General features: G+C 47.1%; 1 long non-coding RNA gene across 1 annotated transcript; it reads left to right on the top strand.

Annotated features, from left to right (window-relative positions):
• The first annotated feature begins 1308 nt into the window (after positions 1-1308).
• Positions 1309-5770, top strand: LOC127359926 (uncharacterized). The gene is made up of 2 exons (XR_007883047.1): positions 1309-2633; positions 5218-5770. It is a non-coding gene; the product is annotated as an uncharacterized LOC127359926 (long non-coding RNA).
• Positions 5771-24484: the final 18714 nt, after the last annotated feature.

Below are 24484 nucleotides of genomic sequence, written 5' to 3'. Positions count from 1 at the left end.
TTTGAAAGCCTTGTTCTTAGTCTTTCTCACCCAAACTGGAAAACACTGCAGCCAGTTCTATTTGTTATAGTGTACCGCGCTCCTGGACCGTACTCTGATTTTATATCTGAATTTTCAGAGTTTCTATCAAGCTTAGTCCTTAAATCAGATAAAGTAATTATTGTAGGTGATTTTAATATTCATGTGGATGTTGACAATGACAGCCTTAGTAATGCATTTATATCATTAATAGACTCAATTGGCTTCTGTCAGAGTGTAAATAAACCAACTCATTGTTTTAATCACACTCTTGACCTTGTTTTATCATATGGCATTGATATTGAACATTTAATAGTCTTCCCACATAATCCTTTCCTATCTGACCATTATTTAGTAACTTTTGAATTCATACTATTAGATTATAAGCCATTAGGCAAAACTTCCTACAGCAGATGTTTATCTGACAGTGCTGTAGCTAAATTTAAGGAGGAGATTCCTTCAGTGTTTAATTCAATGCCATGTCTGAATTTAACAGAGTCCTATAACAACTTTAGTCCCTCTGAAATTGATAATCTTGTCGATAGTGCTACAGGCTCACTACGATCAACATTAGACTCTATCAGCTCCTATAAAAGGAAATTATTAAAACATAGGAGACTAGCACCTTGGTATAACCACCAAACCCGCCAGTTAAAGCAAATAGCTAGGAAATCTGAAAGGAAATGGCGCTCTTCCAAATTATCAGAATATCGCTCAAATTGGCAAGATGATCTTAAGATTTATAGAAAGGCCCTCCGTAATGCCAGAGGAGCCTATTACTCAGCACTAATAGAAGAAAATAAGAACAACCCTAGGTTCCTCTTCAGCACTGTAGCCAGGCTGACAGAGAGTCACAGCTCTATCGAGCCACATATCCCCATAAACTTAAGTAGCAATGACTTCATGAGCTTCTTCTATAATAAAATTATTACTATTAGAGAAAAAAATTAATCACCAACTGCCATCAACAGTTATCAGTGGCTCTCCAAGTTCAGGGACTTCTGTCAATGTAAACTTAGATGTATATTTAGACTGTTTTTCTGCTATCGATCTTCATCAGTTAACTTCAATCATTTCTTCATCGAAGCCATCAACCTGTCTGTTGGACCCGATCCCAACTAGGCTGCTTAAAGAAGTTGTTCCCTTAATTGGCACTTCTTTACTGGATATGATTAATCTTTCTTTATTATCAGGATATGTACCACAGTCCTTTAAAGTAGCTGTAATTAAACCCCTTCTTAAAAAGTCTACTCTTGACCCAGGGGTTTTAGCCAACTATAGACCGATTTCTAACCTCCCGTTCCTCTCTAAGATTCTGGAGAAAGTAGTCGCCAAAGAGTTGTGTGACTTTCTACATAACAATAGTTTATTTGAGGATTTTCAGTCAGGATTTAGAGTTCATCATAGCACAGAGACAGCTCTGGTTAAAGTTAATAATGACCTTCTGACTGCTTCTGACAATGGACTTGTCTCTGTACTTGTATTATTAGATCTTAGTGCTGCATTTGACACCATTGACCATGATATTCTTTTACAGAGACTTGAGCATCAAATTGGCATTAAAGGAACTGCCCTAACCTGGTTTAAGTCATACTTATCAGATCGTACTCAGTTTGTACATGTTAACGATGAATCCTCCATAAATACTAAAGTTAGTCATGGAGTTCCACAAGGTTCTGTACTTGGACCAATACTATTTACTTTATATATGCTCCCTTTAGGCAACATTATTAGGAATCACTCCATTAACTTTCACTGTTATGCAGATGATACGCAGTTATATCTATCAATCAAACCCAATGAAATTAATCAATTATCTAAATTACAAACATGTCTTAAGGACATAAAATCCTGGATGACCTGCAATTTTCTGATGTTAAACTCAGAAAAAACCGAAATTCTTGTTCTTGGCCCCAAAAACCTTAGAGACTCATTGTCTAAAGATATAGTCACTCTAGATGGCATTAACTTGGCCTCTAGCACCACTGTCAGGGAATCTTGGAGTTCTCTTTGATCAGGATTTGTCATTTAACTCCCACATAAAGCAGACCTCTAGGACTGCCTTCTTTCATTTACGTAATATTAGAAAAATTAGACACATACTATCACAGACAGATGCAGAAAAACTAATCCATGCATTTGTTACTTCAAGGCTGGATTACTGCAACTCTTTATTATCAGGTTGCCCCAATAAGTCCATTAAAACGCTCCAATTAATTCAGAACGCTGCAGCACGAGTACTGACAGGAACTAGAAAAAGAGATCACATCTCTCCTGTACTAGCTACTCTGCATTGGCTCCCTATAAAATGTAGAATTGAATTTAAAATACTCCTCCTCACCTATAAAGCTCTTCATGGTCAGGCCCCTTCATATCTTAAAGAGCTCATAGTACCCTATTACCCCACTAGAACACTACGTTCTCTGAATGCTGGGCTACTTGTGGTTCCTATAGTCTCTAAAAGTAGAACAGGAGCCAGAGCCTTCAGTTACCAAGCTCCTCTCCCTGTGGAACCGGCTTCCAGTTGTGGTTCGGGAGGCAGACACCCTCACCACTTTCAAGAGTAGGCTTAAGACATTCCTCTTTGATAAAGCTTATAGTTAGGGCTGGATCAGGTGAGTCCTGAACCATCCCTTAGTTATGCTGCTATAGGCCTAGACTATCGGGGGGATTTCCCATGGTGCACTGAGCTACTCTCTTCCTCTCTCTTTCTGCACTCATTCATGTACCTTTAATGCATGTTACTAACTCCACTTCTTCCCCGGAGTTCTTGTGCTTTCTCGTCTCGCAGGTTCTCATGGATCCTGGTGGAGCCTCCTGCCATGGTCCTGCTTGACTGCCATTGCCAATACTGTTGTTGCTGTGCACCTGTCTGTCTGTCTGTCGCTCTCTCTCTCTCTCTCTCTCTCTCTCTCTCTCTCTCTCTCTCTCACCCCAACTGGTCGAGACAGACGACCACCCACCTAGAGCCGGAGGATCTGTCCTAGGTTTCTGCCTTTTAACAGGCAGTTTTTCCCCTTGCCCTTGTCGCCAAGTGCTTGCTCATGGTGGTACTGTTGGGTCTCTGTAATTAATGTTAAAGAGTTCGGTCTAGACCTGCTCTATTTGAAAAGTGTCCTGAGATAACTTCTGTTATGAATTGGCGCTATACAAATAAAATTGAATTGAATTGAATTGAATCAGTGTCAATGTTAGTGTATGAGCTGTCGACATCCATAGTGAACATGATGGAGTCAGGGGGATCTGGAGTTGTTTGACTGTATTAACAAAATGGTAGGTGTCCTTGAGATAGCCCAAATGTTTATTAGAAAGGGGATTGATGTAGTAATCAATAAATTGGGCCGTGTAGTAGGTCTCACTGTCACAATCAGAGACAATAGGCCTCCCAGGTGGGATTTCGAACGGGACACTCCATTTTGAGGGTTCTTTATGGATCTTGGGCAGCAGGTAAAACAATCTTGGCCAGGGGATCGGATTACCCCGCAGGTAAGTGTATTGTTTTTTATTTATTTATTTATTTAATTTTTTGTCTAATAATGATTGGATAATTGGTTGCACCATTTTTTTTGGTTTCAGGGTAGATAGGTTCCTTTAAGACAGAATAATACTTTTTGTCTGTTAGCTGTCTGTTGCCCTCAAATAAATATTGTTCCCTGTCCATCATTACTACTGCACTGCCTTTATCTGCTGGCTTTATGATGATGTTTTTGTTTTCTTTTAGGTCCTTAAGGGCTTCAATTTCATCTTGGTTCAAATTGTTCCTGATTGGGAGTGGCTGGAAATTGTTTTCAAAATAATTAATATCCGCTTGGATGAGGTCAGTGATTTCTGGTGGCAATTTAGACAGGGGGGGCTCCAATCAGATTTTTTGGGTAAAGGGGGTGAAAGTCACATCTTTTTTGTTTTGAAAACATGGAGTTTAATTCTCCTATGATATTGCTGCAAGTCCCATCTGCCCTGCTCAATGATGTGGCGCTGACTCCCCCTAGTGTGGATGAAAGAGAGGCCCCTGTCCAGGAGTGTGAACTGGGCCTGGGTTAATTTGAATGTCTGTGATAACACCAGTACATTTTGACCCCTCCTGAGAGTGCAGGCTTATGGGGATGTGCATTTTAAATACCCCGTCCAGTGGTCAAACTTGTTTGGCGGTGGCTTTTGTCCAGTGTATGTTATCTGCCCCAGTTTCAAAAGATTTGGAGGGCAGTCTGGGGATGAAGAGGCAGTTTTTTTGGATATGTGCGTAGAGGTGGACCAGGCAGGACTGCTCTTTGAGAGAGGTAAGTGATGGGAATAATTGATTAAGGGCACCCAAACTGCCGCTTGAGGGAAGGGGTTTTTTCAGGGGGGTGAGCTAGTGTTACTGGTGAGTGGGCCCGTGTTTCCAGTGCCATCAGTTCCCTTTTCTCCCTGTTTGTGTGGATTTGTGCCTGAACACTGTGTTGTGTTTGTGTTTTTTGTTTATCGAACACAGGTGGTGGAGCTGTGGCAGGGGGTGGTGGCGGGCAGTCAGGCTTTCCCCCATCCGTGTCTGGGTCGAGCTGCACGACCATGAGGGCCTCCACCTGCTCCAGGGTCTCAGCCTGGAGTCTCCTCCCCAGGTGTCTCTTTGCCCAGGTGGAGGCCACTTGAAAGGGGTGTTGTATATTCCCAGTTTTTTTGCATTGCTCTCAATGAGGAGTAGGGCCCCCTCACTGGGGCTGGCCGGTTTAATTGTGGTGGCCAAATTAGTTGTCAATTTCTGGATTGATGGGGGGGGCTTGTCGGTTGAGACATTTTTCAGGTGGTGGGCCAATGTAATGATCTTTTCCATTATCCTGACCTTAATGCCAAAATCAGGATCATCAGACTGTTGTCTGTTCCCATTTCTGTTTCTCTCCCTCTTTCCTCCATGTGTGCCATGTGTTTTCATGGTGTCTGCCTCCCGAACCACAACTGGAAGCTGGTTCCACAGGAGAGGAGCTTGGTAACTGAAGGCTCTGGCTCCTGTTCTACTTTTAGAGACTATAGGAACCACAAGTAGCCCAGCATTCAGAGAACGTAGTGTTCTAGTGGGGTAATAGTAATAATTAATAATTACCAAGCTCCTCTCCTGTGGAACCAGCTTCCAGTTGTGGTTCGGGAGGCAGACACCCTCACCACATTCAAGAGTAGGCTTAAGACATTCCTCTTTGATAAAGCTTATAGTTAGGGCTGGATCAGGTGAGTCCTGAACCATCCCTTAGTTATGCTGCTATAGGCCTAGACTATCGGGGGATTTCCCATGGTGCACTGAGCTACTCTCTCTCCTCTCTCTTTCTGCACTCATTCATGTCCCTTTAATGCATGTTACTAACTCCACTTCTTCCCCGGAGTTCTTGTGCTTTCTCGTCTCGCAGGTTCTCATGGATCCTGGTGGAGCCTCCTGCCATGGTCCTGCTTGACTGCCATTGCCAATACTGTTGTTGCTGTGCACCTGTCTGTCTGTCTGTCGCTCTCTCTCTCTCTCTCTCTCTCTCTCTCTCTCTCTCTCTCACCCCAACTGGTCGAGACAGACGACCACCCACCTAGAGCCGGAGGATCTGTCCTAGGTTTCTGCCTTTTAACAGGCAGTTTTTCCTTGCCCTTGTCGCCAAGTGCTTGCTCATGGTGGTACTGTTGGGTCTCTGTAATTAATGTTAAAGAGTTCGGTCTAGACCTGCTCTATTTGAAAAGTGTCCTGAGATAACTTCTGTTATGAATTGGCGCTATACAAATAAAATTGAATTGAATTGAATTGAATTGAATTGCATTCCTTTGCACATGTACACATTGTTTTATCCCAGATCTACAGTGGTTAACCATGGCATGTGGGACCAACTCAGGGTTGACCATGGCAGGGAGTTTTACATGTGCTTGTACATGCAAGAGATGCTATCAAGACATAGACACAACCCTAGCAGGCCACCATACCTTCAAACAACATCAACAAGGGTGAGGTCTTTGTAATACGGACAAACAGTACAACCAATATAATCAAACACAGTAAAGAAAGAAAGACTGACCATTTTTACTTCTAACAAATAAGGAATGAAAGCTTTTAAAATGGGAATGAATTTCCCAAACTAATCTATAATCTATTACATTTTTATACCATCTGAAATCATGTTTTGTGTTCAACAGAATCTTCGAGTGGAAAGGATTTGGCCCGAGGTGAACAATCGTGTGAACTACCCATTGAAACAGGCCCTGGTACACCTGCTGGACCAAGGAAGTCCTCAACATGGAGGACAATATGACTAAATTCTGCATTTCAAACCTGACATGTCATTTAAGCCAAATTGGACTAGGCAGATTGGTACAATCGTGGAATGCACACAGGATCCCAGGTTAGGGTTAGGGGTTAGGGTTAGGGTTAGGAATAGGGATGAGTGCAGCATTAGACATTGGTCTAATGAGCATGTTCCTCCTCACAGGAAGGTTGTAGAGAGTTCAAAGGGTTAGGGTTAGGGTTAGGGGTTAGGGGTTAGGGTTAGGGTTAGGGGGTTAGGTCTTGGGAAAGAGGGTTAGGGTTAGGGTTAGGGAAGGGAACTGTCTCCCTCCGAAAGGGGAAGGAGGGTGCACGGTCCATCCAACCCTCGGACCTCCCGTAACCCCAGTCCCAGGGTGGCTGACGGGGACGCTGGCGGCGTCTCCCATAACGGGACCTCTGTCCAGCCATCCATGGTCGACTTCGAAATTAAACAAAAAAAGGGTTAGGGTTAGGGTTAGGGGGTTAGGTTTGGGTTGGGGTGGGGGTCTCCACCTAAGTGGGAGGCCCCCCCAAAGTGCACTCTCCACCCTGTGGATGGCCAGCTCTCCGTCTCCATCTTCTCCAAAGAGGTTTTATAAGCTCACTATTAGAGTTATATTAGACCGGTTCGCCTTTGTTATATGAAGTATAAATATGTAGGTCCTATTTTTCATGTTCTGTTCTCTCTCTTGTATGTCAGGTGGCGTTCGCTCGCGACGTTTCGTCCGCTTCTTGGGACTTCTTCAGGCTGCCATGACATACAGGTGGTTTTCTTGTGATTTTAGAGGTAAATATCCCCTTAAAGTGAGGTAAGTATTCCTATTAGTTGAGGTAAGTATCCCCTTTAGTTGAGGTAAGTATTCCTTTAAGTTGAGGTAAGTATTTAATTTATTTGAGGTAAGTATTTAATTTAGTTGAGGTGAGTATCCCCTAACTATGAGCCCCTCTGGGGAGATGTGGCTCCCTCAGAGGGCCGTGCCAAACTGAATTCAAAATGTCCGCTGCTCCCTTTTGTACTCTGAGCCCCTCCCTTTCTGAGAATTCGTGTTATTCCTCCATTGTAGTGACTTTCTCCAACTGCCATTTCCCATGTCTTTTTTCAAAATAAAAATCCTTTGTTTCTGGTTCCAATTCTTTGCCTTTAATTTAAATAGTGTTCATATCTATGATTAACACTTTGTTCACTGGGTATGTGTGCCTCCCTTTAATGGCTACACTTCATCCATGGTATTTAAATGCCTACTTTATTTAGTGGCTTCCTCCATTATATGAGCTTAGAATGTCCTTCACTGAGGTTTAAAGATAAATTAAGGCCAGTATTTTGGAGCCAGAGTGGGGACTAGATTTGAATAGGGCCTAGGATTTGGGGTTAGGGCCTCAAGGGGGCTTAGTTAGGGTCCAATTGGTTAGGGTTAGTTCAGAAATATATGGGTTAGGGTTAGGGTTAGGGTTAGGGGGTTAGGTTTGCATAGTATGAATTTTGGTAGGCCAGGCTAGGACTCTGGTGCACTGGCCTGGGGGCGTATGGTCCGTTGCACAGACCCCACCTCCCTGGAAATAAAATTGTATTAAACATAATGAACATAAGGATAAAGGAAAAAACAACAAATGGTGTTTAGGGAAGGACAGCTGTAGAAACAAACAAACAATTGTGAGGTTGTGAGATGCTCGCTCCAAGCTGTGTCTTCCTCAGTCACAGGTGCAGCTCAGGAGTGTTGCATATGGAGTGACATTGTCTCAAGCGTAATAAGTAAATTAACAGAATGAGATGATCATAATAGGCAACAGGACCAGGTTGTAAAAAGCAAACAAACACAGACAGAAAACAAAAATGACATAATTGATTTGTTGGAGGTAATTGTATTTATTTTTAATAAATTTCTTTTGATGCGTGTCACTATGTTTTTCATGATCTGGTGTGCTGGTCCGGAAGATGGTTGAAACAGGCCGGGTTCCCTCCGCTCTCTAACTCTGTTGACAGGTTCAGGTAAGTACAATGAATAATAACTGGAGTTTAGATGAAATGCAAGAATGATGGTAAGTTATTTAATTCGGCCTTCCCAATGTAACTGAAAATTGTAGATTAAACTATGTGATGTTTTGAATGGGTGCCAATGTAAAATGTGTGTCATGTAGTATGTTGAATTAGCTCAAAATTATGTGTTGTAACTAACCTGTATGTGACATGTGTGACATTAATTTTCTAGGTCTGAAATGAAGTCTGCCAATATTGTGAGCCAGTGAGAGTAAATCCTGTTGGCTGTATCTGGTGTCCAATGTATGTTGTCCGGGAGAGTGTTGAACTCATCGTACGGAAGTGATGGGAAATGTGTCAGGTGGTTTGATATGTAATCATTAATTGTTGTCAGATTCTGCTGTTGTGTGGTTGACAGAAGTGGTGAAAAGTTGATGATTGGTATAACTGTGGTGGCATTAGGGAAGGCCGATTTAGCTCTGTTAATCACTGTTCTCAGTTGTTTCAGAGCGGTGCTGTGAGGGTCCTGATCCCTGTTATTTAGGCCCACCGAGAGGATCAGCAGTTGTGCTTGGTAATTGATCGGTGTTTTGGCCAGGATTTTTCCAAAATGGTAGAAGGAAGCTCCCGGGTAACTGTCAGCCTGGATGAAAGGGTGGTTAAATTTAGGAATACTGAGGATATTTGAATCCCCCAGTATCGCGATGGGTTTGTTAATTTTAAACTCCCAATCCCGCAGTTTGCGGTTGTCGTAGGTTAGGTGGTGCGTGGGGTCAGAAGTGACCTCATCCGTGGCCATGTCTCCAGCAGGAGGGGCATCCTCCTCGGCGCGTGCTCCAGGCTGGTGTGAGGTTAGAATATCTGAGGGGGGATCAGAGTTAAGATTAGGGTCTGTCATGTTGACTTTATGACCTTGTTTTCTCATCATTTTATTCCCCCTCCTCAGGTTCTGCACTTTGCCGCAGAGCTGCTGCCGATTTGGACCGTTCATTGTCCCACCTCTGCTGGACACAGGGGTCCTGGAAGTGGAAACCACCGATCAGTTGTATGCCAGAACTGCGGGATTGGGAGACCTGTTTTTCGTTATTGTTTTTATGGGAAAGTGTGGTTATTTCCACAGGCTGACAGTCAAACCCGGGAGCCCTGGTGTCCACCGTCCTCTGGGGGCAGCACCTGTCGGAGGAAGTGTGAGGTGAGTGGTTCTGTGTGACCAGGAGTGTGTCCACAGGCTGTGGGGAAGAATCATTAGGCTGGGAAAAAGGGGGGTTAGAATCAGACAAATTGGTGTAAAACAAAAGGTCATCATCTGTGAGAGAAGAAGGGGAAGGAGGAGGAGAAGAGGGGCAGGAAGCGGTAACTGTGGGGAAAAGTAAGTCATGTGCATCAGTAAGTGTATGAGGACTCATTTTATTTTCATAGCGTCTGTGTGCCCACTGTGTGGCTACTGTAAATGCTAGGTGGTCCCCTGTGATGTTTGTGAGGTGTGTTATGGTGTTATTGTAATGTTTTAATAAAATGTGCATGTTGTTGTGCATCCATTTTGTGGTGTTGTCCCTTAAAATGTCTGATGTTTCTTGTGTGGGTGAAGATGGTTTGATGAAAGCAGCCAGTTTAAGAGTCTGTCTCCACATTCCTGCTGGAAATAGTCCTTCATCATTTGTCCGTAGTAAGTTGTTTTTATGATGTAATGCTTGTATAAGTTTGAAGTGTTGTTTTGCTAATGTTCTGGTGGATGTGTCTAATGCTAGTTTAGGTGGTATGTGTGTGCTTGTAGGTGAAATGTTTGTTCTGTGTGTGGTTCTCCCTCCGCTAACCTGCCGAGTGTGTGTGGAAAGAGGAAAAGAGTTTTTGTGATTAGCAGCTGTGGGTCCGCCTGTTCCCCCGACCTCGCTCCTGTCGGGGATCGCCGCCCCTCCACCCTGTAAGCACCCGTGTGTGTTTCACCCACCTGTGTCCGTCTCCCGCTGCGCTGCTGCTGCGGTCTCTGCGCCATCCCGTGTCGTTCCGTGATTCCGGGGTTCCTATAGTGTAGGCTTGGAGGAATATAGTCCGTGCTAAATGCAGCGGGGAAATCCGACAGGTGCGGGAGAGGAAAGTGAGGCGCTCGGGCAAGCGGAGGTGTTTTCACCGGGTGCTGTTTAAAACTTAACTTTTAATGATTGTAAATTTAAAACCAACGAGGGTCTCGTTCCGAATAAACAATTTGCTAATTAAAAAGTTTGTAAAAGGCAGCGATCCAGCCGAGCGAGCGGGCTCCCCTGACGTTTCGTGCCCTGCCGGCACTTCTTCAGAGGGGAAGAGAAGGAGGAAGCAGGCTGCGGGGTGAGAGGGCAGTTTATGAATGGAGAATAGACTCTCTCCATCCAATCGGCTGCCCTCTCACTCCCGATTGGCCCACAGCTGGGTTAGGGTTAGGGTTAGGGTTAGGGTTAGGGGTAGGGTTTCCACATAGACAATGAATGGCGAAAGCTTGATTCCATGTTCAAAAACCAGATTGTCATCTAGTAGACAGGATTCCGGATTCCACGTTCCACATTTTGATTCCACAATTCCACATTGAATTTATTCAATTCCAAATTTTGAAAAAGGCCTGTAGGGGTCAGTCTTGCACCATTAATGAAAGAATTCCAAGTTCCGGACTCCGATTCCATATTTCATATTTTCATATACGGTAATGGAGTAGGCCCTGCTTTAACACCCAATTCCATCTATTATCTTAAATACATACAAATGATCCAAATTTTCCCTGAAAGCCTAATTAAGTGATTATTTTCCTGAAAATAGAATGCTTTGACCAAAAATCAAGCCAGTATCTCCGTACATTACTCGTATGCCTGGATGACCATACATGTCGCATAAAGGACAACAATATTGATACGTTTCTGAATTATTTCTATATTAATGCTGGAGTTATTCAATGACGGTGAGGGCTCCCAGTGACGTGTATAGTACATCAGAATAATGCCTGTATCTGGAATTCTATTTTTTTTACCTCTGATGGATTTTTGACCGCAGGCAAGGCTGTTGGACTTATAGACTTTAAGGCCTCCCTGCTTATTGACATGAAAGGAGCTGACTTGGGCATAGTTGGTCGTAGAGCCACAAGCAAGGCATCGACGGAAAGGTCTCGATGAGCTGAGCCGCGGCATCTTTGAACCAAAGCTCCATCCCCTTCCTGTGCGGAGCTAGGGGGCGCCAAAGTTTGAGATTTTTCACCTCGTTAAGTGCTGTATCTCTATAAGGGAAGCAGTGAGGGATTAGCGACTGACACCGTCGGAAAGCTCTCAAAGAGCTGTATCACATATGTCAGCGCCGTATAGGTGGCGCTCTTCTGGAACAAACTTTGCAACGGTTGGGTTTAAAGACCTGGGAAGCGGTCCACGTGAAAGCCCTCGGTCGCGCGAACGCAACGGTGCCCTCACTGTCCTCCTTGCTCGGTTTCTTCAGGTTTTGAGAAGGAATACCTTCCCTCCATATTTACATCTATCGTTCCCAATTGCAATCTATTTAAGGCAGGCGACCCCCCTGACTTTAGGGCACATTTTGGGGTCCTTCCTGGGGGGTTTATGTGGCCAAAACGGACACAATGCATCGGTGGGAAGCCAGGTTTAAGCCAGAAGTGGTTCCAAGTCTCTATCCCACTGTATGGCCAAATAGGCCCCCATAATACTGTGTGCCGTGTTAGGGGTGACCTCTTGACCTCCACATTTTGGAAGGCCGTAGCTCGGAAACGGAAAGGGTTAGAGATACGGCCGGAGGTGTTCTCCCATGCTCTCAGGGATCTGTATAACATATGTCAGAATAATGCCTGTATCTGGAATTCTATTTTTTGACCTCTGATGGATTTTTGACCGCAGGCAAGGCTGTTGGACTTATAGACTTTAAGGCCTCCCTGCTTATTGACATGAAAGGAGCTGACTTGGGCATAGTTGGTCGTAGAGCCACAAGCAAGGCATCGACGGAAAGGTCTCGATGAGCTGAGCCGCGGCATCTTTGAACCAAAGCTCCATCCCCTTCCTGTGCGGAGCTAGGGGGCGCCAAAGTTTGAGATTTTTCACCTCGTTAAGTGCTGTATCTCTATAAGGGAAGCAGTGAGGGATTAGCGACTGACACCGTCGGAAAGCTCTCAAAGAGCTGTATCACATATGTCAGCGCCGTATAGGTGGCGCTCTTCTGGAACAAACTTTGCAACGGTTGGGTTTAAAGACCTGGGAAGCGGTCCACGTGAAAGCCCTCGGTCGCGCGAACGCAACGGTGCCCTCACTGTCCTCCTTGCTCGGTTTCTTCAGGTTTTGAGAAGGAATACCTTCCCTCCATATTTACATCTATCGTTCCCAATTGCAATCTATTTAAGGCAGGCGACCCCCCCTGACTTTAGGGCACATTTTGGGGTCCTTCCTGGGGGGTTTATGTGGCCAAAACGGACACAATGCATCGGTGGGAAGCCAGGTTTAAGCCAGAAGTGGTTCCAAGTCTCTATCCCACTGTATGGCCAAATAGGCCCCCATAATACTGTGTGCCGTGTTAGGGGTGACCTCTTGACCTCCACATTTTGGAAGGCCGTAGCTCGGAAACGGAAAGGGTTAGAGATACGGCCGGAGGTGTTCTCCCATGCTCTCAGGGATCTGTATAACATATGTCAGAATAATGCCTGTATCTGGAATTCTATTTTTTGACCTCTGATGGATTTTTGACCGCAGGCAAGGCTGTTGGACTTATAGACTTTAAGGCCTCCCTGCTTATTGACATGAAAGGAGCTGACTTGGGCATAGTTGGTCGTAGAGCCACAAGCAAGGCATCGACGGAAAGGTCTCGATGAGCTGAGCCGCGGCATCTTTGAACCAAAGCTCCATCCCCTTCCTGTGCGGAGCTAGGGGGCGCCAAAGTTTGAGATTTTTCACCTCGTTAAGTGCTGTATCTCTATAAGGGAAGCAGTGAGGGATTAGCGACTGACACCGTCGGAAAGCTCTCAAAGAGCTGTATCACATATGTCAGCGCCGTATAGGTGGCGCTCTTCTGGAACAAACTTTGCAACGGTTGGGTTTAAAGACCTGGGAAGCGGTCCACGTGAAAGCCCTCGGTCGCGCGAACGCAACGGTGCCCTCACTGTCCTCCTTGCTCGGTTTCTTCAGGTTTTGAGAAGGAATACCTTCCCTCCATATTTACATCTATCGTTCCCAATTGCAATCTATTTAAGGCAGGCGACCCCCCCTGACTTTAGGGCACATTTTGGGGTCCTTCCTGGGGGGTTTATGTGGCCAAAACGGACACAATGCATCGGTGGGAAGCCAGGTTTAAGCCAGAAGTGGTTCCAAGTCTCTATCCCACTGTATGGCCAAATAGGCCCCCATAATACTGTGTGCCGTGTTAGGGGTGACCTCTTGACCTCCACATTTTGGAAGGCCGTAGCTCGGAAACGGAAAGGGTTAGAGATACGGCCGGAGGTGTTCTCCCATGCTCTCAGGGATCTGTATAACATATGTCAGAATAATGCCTGTATCTGGAATTCTATTTTTTGACCTCTGATGGATTTTTGACCGCAGGCAAGGCTGTTGGACTTATAGACTTTAAGGCCTCCCTGCTTATTGACATGAAAGGAGCTGACTTGGGCATAGTTGGTCGTAGAGCCACAAGCAAGGCATCGACGGAAAGGTCTCGATGAGCTGAGCCGCGGCATCTTTGAACCAAAGCTCCATCCCCTTCCTGTGCGGAGCTAGGGGGCGCCAAAGTTTGAGATTTTTCACCTCGTTAAGTGCTGTATCTCTATAAGGGAAGCAGTGAGGGATTAGCGACTGACACCGTCGGAAAGCTCTCAAAGAGCTGTATCACATATGTCAGCGCCGTATAGGTGGCGCTCTTCTGGAACAAACTTTGCAACGGTTGGGTGTAAAGACCTGGGAAGCGGTCCACGTGAAAGCCCTCGGTCGCGCGAACGCAACGGTGCCCTCACTGTCCTCCTTGCCCGGTTTCTTCAGGTTTTGAGAAGGAATACCTTCCCTCCATATTTACATCTATCGTTCCCAATTGCAATCTATTTAAGGCAGGCGACCCCCCTGACTTTAGGGCACATTTTGGGGTCCTTCCTGGGGGGTTTATGTGGCCAAAACGGACACAATGCATCGGTGGGAAGCCAGGTTTAAGCCAGAAGTGGTTCCAAGTCTCTATCCCACTGTATGGCCAAATAGGCCCCCATAATACTGTGTGCCGTGTTAGGGGTGACCTCTTGACCTCCACATTTTGGAAGGCCGTAGCTCGGAAACGGAAAGGGTTAGAGATACGGCCGGAGGTGTTCTCCCATGCTCTCAGGGATCTGTATAACATATGTCAGAATAATGCCTGTATCTGGAATTCTATTTTTTGACCTCTGATGGATTTTTGACCGCAGGCAAGGCTGTTGGACTTATAGACTTTAAGGCCTCCCTGCTTATTGACATGAAAGGAGCTGACTTGGGCATAGTTGGTCGTAGAGCCACAAGCAAGGCATCGACGGAAAGGTCTCGATGAGCTGAGCCGCGGCATCTTTGAACCAAAGCTGCATCCCCTTCCTGTGCGGAGCTAGGGGGCGCCAAAGTTTGAGATTTTTCACCTCGTTAAGTGCTGTATCTCTATAAGGGAAGCAGTGAGGGATTAGCGACTGACACCGTCGGAAAGCTCTCAAAGAGCTGTATCACATATGTCAGCGCCGTATAGGTGGCGCTCTTCTGGAACAAACTTTGCAACGGTTGGGTTTAAAGACCTGGGAAGCGGTCCACGTGAAAGCCCTCGGTCGCGCGAACGCAACGGTGCCCTCACTGTCCTCCTTGCTCGGTTTCTTCAGGTTTTGAGAAGGAATACCTTCCCTCCATATTTACATCTATCGTTCCCAATTGCAATCTATTTAAGGCAGGCGACCCCCCTGACTTTAGGGCACATTTTGGGGTCCTTCCTGGGGGGTTTATGTGGCCAAAACGGACACAATGCATCGGTGGGAAGCCAGGTTTAAGCCAGAAGTGGTTCCAAGTCTCTATCCCACTGTATGGCCAAATAGGCCCCCATAATACTGTGTGCCGTGTTAGGGGTGACCTCTTGACCTCCACATTTTGGAAGGCCGTAGCTCGGAAACGGAAAGGGTTAGAGATACGGCCGGAGGTGTTCTCCCATGCTCTCAGGGATCTGTATAACATATGTCAGAATAATGCCTGTATCTGGAATTCTATTTTTTGACCTCTGATGGATTTTTGACCGCAGGCAAGGCTGTTGGACTTATAGACTTTAAGGCCTCCCTGCTTATTGACATGAAAGGAGCTGACTTGGGCATAGTTGGTCGTAGAGCCACAAGCAAGGCATCGACGGAAAGGTCTCGATGAGCTGAGCCGCGGCATCTTTGAACCAAAGCTCCATCCCCTTCCTGTGCGGAGCTAGGGGGCGCCAAAGTTTGAGATTTTTCACCTCGTTAAGTGCTGTATCTCTATAAGGGAAGCAGTGAGGGATTAGCGACTGACACCGTCGGAAAGCTCTCAAAGAGCTGTATCACATATGTCAGCGCCCGTATAGGTGGCGCTCTTCTGGAACAAACTTTGCAACGGTTGGGTGTAAAGACCTGGGAAGCGGTCCACGTGAAAGCCCTCGGTCGCGCGAACGCAACGGTGCCCTCACTGTCCTCCTTGCCCGGTTTCTTCAGGTTTTGAGAAGGAATACCTTCCCTCCATATTTACATCTATCGTTCCCAATTGCAATCTATTTAAGGCAGGCGACCCCCCTGACTTTAGGGCACATTTTGGGGTCCTTCCTGGGGGGTTTATGTGGCCAAAACGGACACAATGCATCGGTGGGAAGCCAGGTTTAAGCCAGAAGTGGTTCCAAGTCTCTATCCCACTGTATGGCCAAATAGGCCCCCATAATACTGTGTGCCGTGTTAGGGGTGACCTCTTGACCTCCACATTTTGGAAGGCCGTAGCTCGGAAACGGAAAGGGTTAGAGATACGGCCGGAGGTGTTCTCCCATGCTCTCAGGGATCTGTATAACATATGTCAGAATAATGCCTGTATCTGGAATTCTATTTTTTGACCTCTGATGGATTTTTGACCGCAGGCAAGGCTGTTGGACTTATAGACTTTAAGGCCTCCCTGCTTATTGACATGAAAGGAGCTGACTTGGGCATAGTTGGTCGTAGAGCCACAAGCAAGGCATCGACGGAAAGGTCTCGATGAGCTGAGCCGCGGCATCTTTGAACCAAAGCTCCATCCCCTTCCTGTGCGGAGCTAGGGGGCGCCAAAGTTTGAGATTTTTCACCTCGTTAAGTGCTGTATCTCTATAAGGGAAGCAGTGAGGGATTAGCGACTGACACCGTCGGAAAGCTCTCAAAGAGCTGTATCACATATGTCAGCGCCGTATAGGTGGCGCTCTTCTGGAACAAACTTTGCAACGGTTGGGTGTAAAGACCTGGGAAGCGGTCCACGTGAAAGCCCTCGGTCGCGCGAACGCAACGGTGCCCTCACTGTCCTCCTTGCCCGGTTTCTTCAGGTTTTGAGAAGGAATACCTTCCCTCCATATTTACATCTATCGTTCCCAATTGCAATCTATTTAAGGCAGGCGACCCCCCTGACTTTAGGGCACATTTTGGGGTCCTTCCTGGGGGGTTTATGTGGCCAAAACGGACACAATGCATCGGTGGGAAGCCAGGTTTAAGCCAGAAGTGGTTCCAAGTCTCTATCCCACTGTATGGCCAAATAGGCCCCCATAATACTGTGTGCCGTGTTAGGGGTGACCTCTTGACCTCCACATTTTGGAAGGCCGTAGCTCGGAAACGGAAAGGGTTAGAGATACGGCCGGAGGTGTTCTCCCATGCTCTCAGGGATCTGTATAACATATGTCAGAATAATGCCTGTATCTGGAATTCTATTTTTTGAGCTCTGATGGATTTTTGACCGCAGGCAAGGCTGTTGGACTTATAGACTTTAAGGCCTCCCTGCTTATTGACATGAAAGGAGCTGACTTGGGCATAGTTGGTCGTAGAGCCACAAGCAAGGCATCGACGGAAAGGTCTCGATGAGCTGAGCCGCGGCATCTTTGAACCAAAGCTCCATCCCCTTCCTGTGCGGAGCTAGGGGGCGCCAAAGTTTGAGATTTTTCACCTCGTTAAGTGCTGTATCTCTATAAGGGAAGCAGTGAGGGATTAGCGACTGACACCGTCGGAAAGCTCTCAAAGAGCTGTATCACATATGTCAGCGCCGTATAGGTGGCGCTCTTCTGGAACAAACTTTGCAACGGTTGGGTGTAAAGACCTGGGAAGCGGTCCACGTAAAAGCCCTCGGTCGCGCGAACGCAACGGTGCCCTCACTGTCCTCCTTGCCCAGTTTCTTCAGGTTTTGAGAAGGAATACCTTCCCTCCATATTTACATCTATCGTTCCCAATTGCAATCTATTTAAGGCAGGCGACCCCCCTGACTTTAGGGCACATTTTGGGGTCCTTCCTGGGGGGTTTATGTGGCCAAAACGGACACAATGCATCGGTGGGAAGCCAGGTTTAAGCCAGAAGTGGTTCCAAGTCTCTATCCCACTGTATGGCCAAATAGGCCCCCATAATACTGTGTGCCGTGTTAGGGGTGACCTCTTGACCTCCACATTTTGGAAGGCCGTAGCTCGGAAACGGAAAGGGTTAGAGATACGGCCGGAGGTGTTCTCCCATGCTCTCAGGGATCTGTATAACATATGTCAGAATAATGCCTGTATCTGGAATTCTATTTTTTGACCTCTGATGGATTTTTGACTGCAGGCAAGGCTGTTGGACTTCTAGACTTTAAGGCCTCCCTGCTTATTGACATGAAAGGAGCTGACTTGGGCATAGTTGGTCGCAGAGCCACAAGCAAGGCATCGACGGAAAGGTCTCGATGAGCTGAGCCGCGGCATCTTTGAACCAAAGCTGCATCCCCTTCCTGTGCGGAGCTAGGGGGCGCCAAAGTTTGAGATTTTTCACCTCGTTAAGTGCTGTATCTCTAGAAGGGAAGCAGTGAGGGATTAGCGACTGACACCGTCGGAAAGCTCTCAAAGAGCTGTATCACATATGTCAGCGCCGTATAGGTGGCGCTCTTCTGGAACAAACTTTGCAAAGGTTGGGTGTAAAGACCTGGGAAGCGGTCCACGTAAAAGCCCTCGGTCGCGCGAACGCAACGGTGCCCTCACTGTCCTCCTTGCCCAGTTTCTTCAGGTTTTGAGAAGGAATACCTTCCCTCCATATTTACATCTATCGTTCCTAATTGCAATCTATTTAAGGCAGGCGACCCCCCTGACTTTAGGGCACATTTTGGGGTCCTTCCTGGGGGGTTTATGTGGCCAAAACGGACACAATGCATCGGTGGGAAGCCAGGTTTAAGCCAGAAGTGGTTCCAAGTCTCTATCCCACTGTATGGCCAAATAGGCCCCCATAATACTGTGTGCCGTGTTAGGGGTGACCTCTTGACCTCCACATTTTGGAAGGCCATAGCTCGGAAACGGAAATTGTTAGAGATACGGCCGGCGGTGTTCTCCCATGCTCTCAGGGATCTGTATAACATATGTCAGAATAATGCCTGTATCTGGAATTCTATTTTTTGAGCTCTGATGGATTTTTGACCGCAGGCAAGGCTGTTGGACTTCTAGACTTTAAGGCCTCCCTGCTTATTGACATGAAAGGAGCTGACTTGGGCATAGTTGGTCGTAGAGCCACAAGCAAGGCATCGACGGAAAGGTCTCGATGAGCTGAGCCGCGGCATCTTTGAACCAAAGCTGCATCCCCTTCCTGTGCGGAGCTAGGGGGCGCCAAAGTTTGAGATTTTTCACCTCGTTAAGTGCTGTATCTCTATAAGGGAAGCAGTGAGGGATTAGCGACTGACACCGTCGGAAAGCTCTCAAAGAGCTGTATCACATATGTCAGCGCCGTATAGGTGGCGCTCTTCTGGAACAAACTTTGCAACGGTTGGGTGTAAAGACCTGGGAAGCGGTCCACGTGAAAGCCCTCGGTCGTGCGAACGCAACGTTGCCCTCAATGTCCTCCTTGCCCGGTTTCTTCAGGTTTTGAGAAGGAATACCTTCCCTCCATATTTACATCTATCGTTCCCAATTGCAATCTATTTAAGGCAGGCGACCCCCCCTGACTTTAGGGCACATTTTGGGGTCCTTCCTGGGGGGTTTATGTGGCCAAAACGGACACAATGCATCGGTGGGAAGCCAGGTTTAAGCCAGAAGTGGTTCCAAGTCTCTATCCCACTGTATGGCCAAATAGGCCCCCATAATACTGTGTGCCGTGTTAGGGGTGACCTCTTGACCTCCACATTTTGGAAGGCCGTAGCTCGGAAACGGAAAGGGTTAGAGATACGGCCGGAGGTGTTCTCCCATGCTCTCAGGGATCTGTATAACATATGTCAGAATAATGCCTGTATCTGGAATTCTATTTTTTGAGCTCTGATGGATTTTTGACCGCAGGCAAGGCTGTTGGACTTATAGACTTTAAGGCCTCCCTGCTTATTGACATGAAAGGAGCTGACTTGGGCATAGTTGGTCGTAGAGCCACAAGCAAGGCATCGACGGAAAGGTCTCGATGAGCTGAGCCGCGGCATCTTTGAACCAAAGCTGCATCCCCTTCCTGTGCGGAGCTAGGGGGGCGCCAAAGTTTGAGATTTTTCACCTCGTTAAGTGCTGTATCTCTATAAGGGAAGCAGTGAGGGATTAGCGACTGACACCGTCGGAAAGCTCTCAAAGAGCTGTATCACATATGTCAGCGCCGTATAGGTGGCGCTCTTCTGGAACAAACTTTGCAACGGTTGGGTGTAAAGACCTGGGAAGCGGTCCACGTGAAAGCCCTCGGTCGCGCGAACGCAACGGTGCCCTCACTGTCCTCCTTGCCCGGTTTCTTTAGGTTTTGAGAAGGAATACCTTCCCTCCATATTTACATCTATCGTTCCCAATTGCAATCTATTTAAGGCAGGCGACCCCCCTGACTTTAGGGCACATTTTGGGGTCCTTCCTGGGGGGTTTATGTGGCCAAAACGGACACAATGCATCGGTGGGAAGCCAGGTTTAAGCCAGAAGTGGTTCCAAGTCTCTATCCCACTGTATGGCCAAATAGGCCCCCATAATACTGTGTGCCGTGTTAGGGGTGACCTCTTGACCTCCACATTTTGGAAGGCCGTAGCTCGGAAACGGAAAGGGTTAGAGATACGGCCGGAGGTGTTCTCCCATGCTCTCAGGGATCTGTATAACATATGTCAGAATAATGCCTGTATCTGGAATTCTATTTTTTGACCTCTGATGGATTTTTGACCGCAGGCAAGGCTGTTGGACTTACAGACTTTAAGGCCTCCCTGCTTATTGACATGAAAGGAGCTGACTTGGGCATAGTTGGTCGTAGAGCCACAAGCAAGGCATCGACGGAAAGGTCTCGATGAGCTGAGCCGCGGCATCTTTGAACCAAAGCTGCATCCCCTTCCTGTGCGGAGCTAGGGGGCGCCAAAGTTTGAGATTTTTCACCTCGTTAAGTGCTGTATCTCTATAAGGGAAGCAGTGAGGGATTAGCGACTGACACCGTCGGAAAGCTCTCAAAGAGCTGTATCACATATGTCAGCGCCCGTATAGGTGGCGCTCTTCTGGAACAAACTTTGCAACGGTTGGGTGTAAAGACCTGGGAAGCGGTCCATGTGAAAGCCCTCGGTCGCCCGAACGCAACGGTGCCCTCACTGTCCTCCTTGCCCGGTCTCTTTAGGTTTTGAGAAGGAATACCTTCCCTCCATATTTACATCTATCGTTCCCAATTGCAATCTATTTAAGGCAGGCGACCCCCCCTGACTTTAGGGCACATTTTGGGGTCCTTCCTGGGGGGTTTATGTGGCCAAAACGGACACAATGCATCGGTGGGAAGCCAGGTTTAAGCCAGAAGTGGTTCCAAGTCTCTATCCCACTGTATGGCCAAATAGGCCCCCATAATACTGTGTGCCGTGTTAGGGGTGACCTCTTGACCTCCACATTTTGGAAGGCCGTAGCTCGGAAACGGAAAGGGTTAGAGATACGGCCGGAGGTGTTCTCCCATGCTCTCAGGGATCTGTATAACATATGTCAGAATAATGCCTGTATCTGGAATTCTATTTTTTGAGCTCTGATGGATTTTTGACCGCAGGCAAGGCTGTTGGACTTACAGACTTTAAGGCCTCCCTGCTTATTGACATGAAAGGAGCTGACTTGGGCATAGTTGGTCGTAGAGCCACAAGCAAGGCATCGACGGAAAGGTCTCGATGAGCTGAGCCGCGGCATCTTTGAACCAAAGCTGCATCCCCTTCCTGTGCGGAGCTAGGGGGCGCCAAAGTTTGAGATTTTTCACCTCGTTAAGTGCTGTATCTCTATAAGGGAAGCAGTGAGGGATTAGCGACTGACACCGTCGGAAAGCTCTCAAAGAGCTGTATCACATATGTCAGCGCCCGTATAGGTGGCGCTCTTCTGGAACAAACTTTGCAACGGTTGGGTGTAAAGACCTGGGAAGCGGTCCATGTGAAAGCCCTCGGTCGCCCGAACGCAACGGTGCCCTCACTGTCCTCCTTGCCCGGTTTCTTTAGGTTTTGAGAAGGAATACCTTCCCTCCATATTTACATCTATCGTTCCCAATTGCAATCTATTTAAGGCAGGCGACCCCCCTGACTTTAGGGCACATTTTGGGGTCCTTCCTGGGGGGTTTATGTGGCCAAAACGGACACAATGCATCGGTGGGAAGCCAGGTTTAAGCCAGAAGTGGTTCCAAGTCTCTATCCCACTGTATGGCCAAATAGGCCCCCATAATACTGTGTGCCGTGTTAGGGGTGACCTCTTGACCTCCACATTTTGGAAGGCCGTAGCTCGGAAACGGAAAGGGTTAGAGATACGGCCGGAGGTGTTCTCCCATGCTCTCAGGGATCTGTATAACATATGTCAGAATAATGCCTGTATCTGGAATTCTATTTTTTGAGCTCTGATGGATTTTTGACCGCAGGCAAGGCTGTTGGACTTACAGACTTTAAGGCCTCCCTGCTTATTGACATGAAAGGAGCTGACTTGGGCATAGTTGGTCGTAGAGCCACAAGCAAGGCATCGACGGAAAGGTCTCGATGAGCTGAGCCGCGGCATCTTTGAACCAAAGCTGCATCCCCTTCCTGTGCGGAGCTAGGGGGCGCCAAAGTTTGAGATTTTTCACCTCGTTAAGTGCTGTATCTCTATAAGGGAAGCAGTGAGGGATTAGCGACTGACACCGTCGGAAAGCTCTCAAAGAGCTGTATCACATATGTCAGCGCCGTATAGGTGGCGCTCTTCTGGAACAAACTTTGCAACGGTTGGGTGTAAAGACCTGGGAAGCGGTCCATGTGAAAGCCCTCGGTCGCCCGAACGCAACGGTGCCCTCACTGTCCTCCTTGCCCGGTCTCTTTAGGTTTTGAGAAGGAATACCTTCCCTCCATATTTACATCTATCGTTCCCAATTGCAATCTATTTAAGGCAGGCGACCCCCCCTGACTTTAGGGCACATTTTGGGGTCCTTCCTGGGGGGTTTATGTGGCCAAAACGGACACAATGCATCGGTGGGAAGCCAGGTTTAAGCCAGAAGTGGTTCCAAGTCTCTATCCCACTGTATGGCCAAATAGGCCCCCATAATACTGTGTGCCGTGTTAGGGGTGACCTCTTGACCTCCACATTTTGGAAGGCCGTAGCTCGGAAACGGAAAGGGTTAGAGATACGGCCGGAGGTGTTCTCCCATGCTCTCAGGGATCTGTATAACATATGTCAGAATAATGCCTGTATCTGGAATTCTATTTTTTGAGCTCTGATGGATTTTTGACCGCAGGCAAGGCTGTTGGACTTACAGACTTTAAGGCCTCCCTGCTTATTGACATGAAAGGAGCTGACTTGGGCATAGTTGGTCGTAGAGCCACAAGCAAGGCATCGACGGAAAGGTCTCGATGAGCTGAGCCGCGGCATCTTTGAACCAAAGCTGCATCCCCTTCCTGTGCGGAGCTAGGGGGCGCCAAAGTTTGAGATTTTTCACCTCGTTAAGTGCTGTATCTCTATAAGGGAAGCAGTGAGGGATTAGCGACTGACACCGTCGGAAAGCTCTCAAAGAGCTGTATCACATATGTCAGCGCCGTATAGGTGGCGCTCTTCTGGAACAAACTTTGCAACGGTTGGGTGTAAAGACCTGGGAAGCGGTCCACGTGAAAGCCCTCGGTCGCGACGCAACGGTGCCCTCACTGTCCTCCTTGCCCGGTCTCTTCAGGTTTGAGAAGGAATACCTTCCCTCCATATTTACATCTATCGTTCCCAATTGCAATCTATTTAAGGCAGGCGACCCCCTGACTTTAGGGCACATTTGGGGTCCTTCCTGGGGGTTTATGTGGCCAAAACGGACACAATGCATCGGTGGGAAGCCAGGTTTAAGCCAGAAGTGGTTCCAAGTCTCTATCCCACTGTATGGCCAAATAGGCCCCATAATACTGTGTGCCGTGTTAGGGTGACCTCTTGACCTCCACATTTTGGAAGGCCGTAGCTCGGAAACGGAAAGGGTTAGAGATACGGCCGGAGGTGTTCTCCCATGCTCTCAGGGATCTGTATAACATATGTCAGAATAATGCCTGTATCTGGAATTCTATTTTTGAGCTCTGATGGATTTTTGACCGCAGGCAAGGCTGTTGGACTTAAGACTTTAAGCCTTTCTGCAGAAACATTTAAGGCCATTCGTTCTTACCTGCTTCCGTGTGGGTAAATGTGACTCATTCCAAACTTTCATATTGGGAATGTTGATTGTGGCATCACATTTGCCAATGTGGGATGTACACATGGTCTCTAGAGAAATGATTGGGAGATTTCAGGCCATCTGAATTGGCCTGGTACAACTTCTGTGGGCAAATTTGTCTAATTCCTTGTTTTGATACCGTGTGTTTGAATTGTGGAATGCTGGTGTTTTCCCAAGTACGTGTGCACACACAGTTTCAGCAGAAGGTATGGTCACATTTCCGGCCATTTGGAGTCCCCTTGCACCAGTACTGTGGGTTCATTTGTCCCATTTCATGTATTTATACACAGGATGTGAATTGGGGAATCATGACCTTTGTGTAATTTCCAAGATCAAATGGCAGTTTGTAGACCGCTGCATCAAGGACAGGTGGGTATATCACTGTAGGCACAGGTGATGATGAGATATTATTCCCTCATCATCACTTGAAACAAAAAAATTCTAAATCCTCAATTGCAAAGATGGATGACATTTTGGGTGCACTTCA

This window comes from Dicentrarchus labrax, unplaced genomic scaffold (genome assembly GCF_905237075.1).
Source record: "Dicentrarchus labrax unplaced genomic scaffold, dlabrax2021, whole genome shotgun sequence".
In the NCBI taxonomy this organism is placed as follows: Eukaryota; Metazoa; Chordata; class Actinopteri; family Moronidae; genus Dicentrarchus; species Dicentrarchus labrax.
The sequence above is the reverse complement of the archived record's forward strand: the minus strand, read 5'-3'. Positions and strand labels throughout refer to the sequence as shown.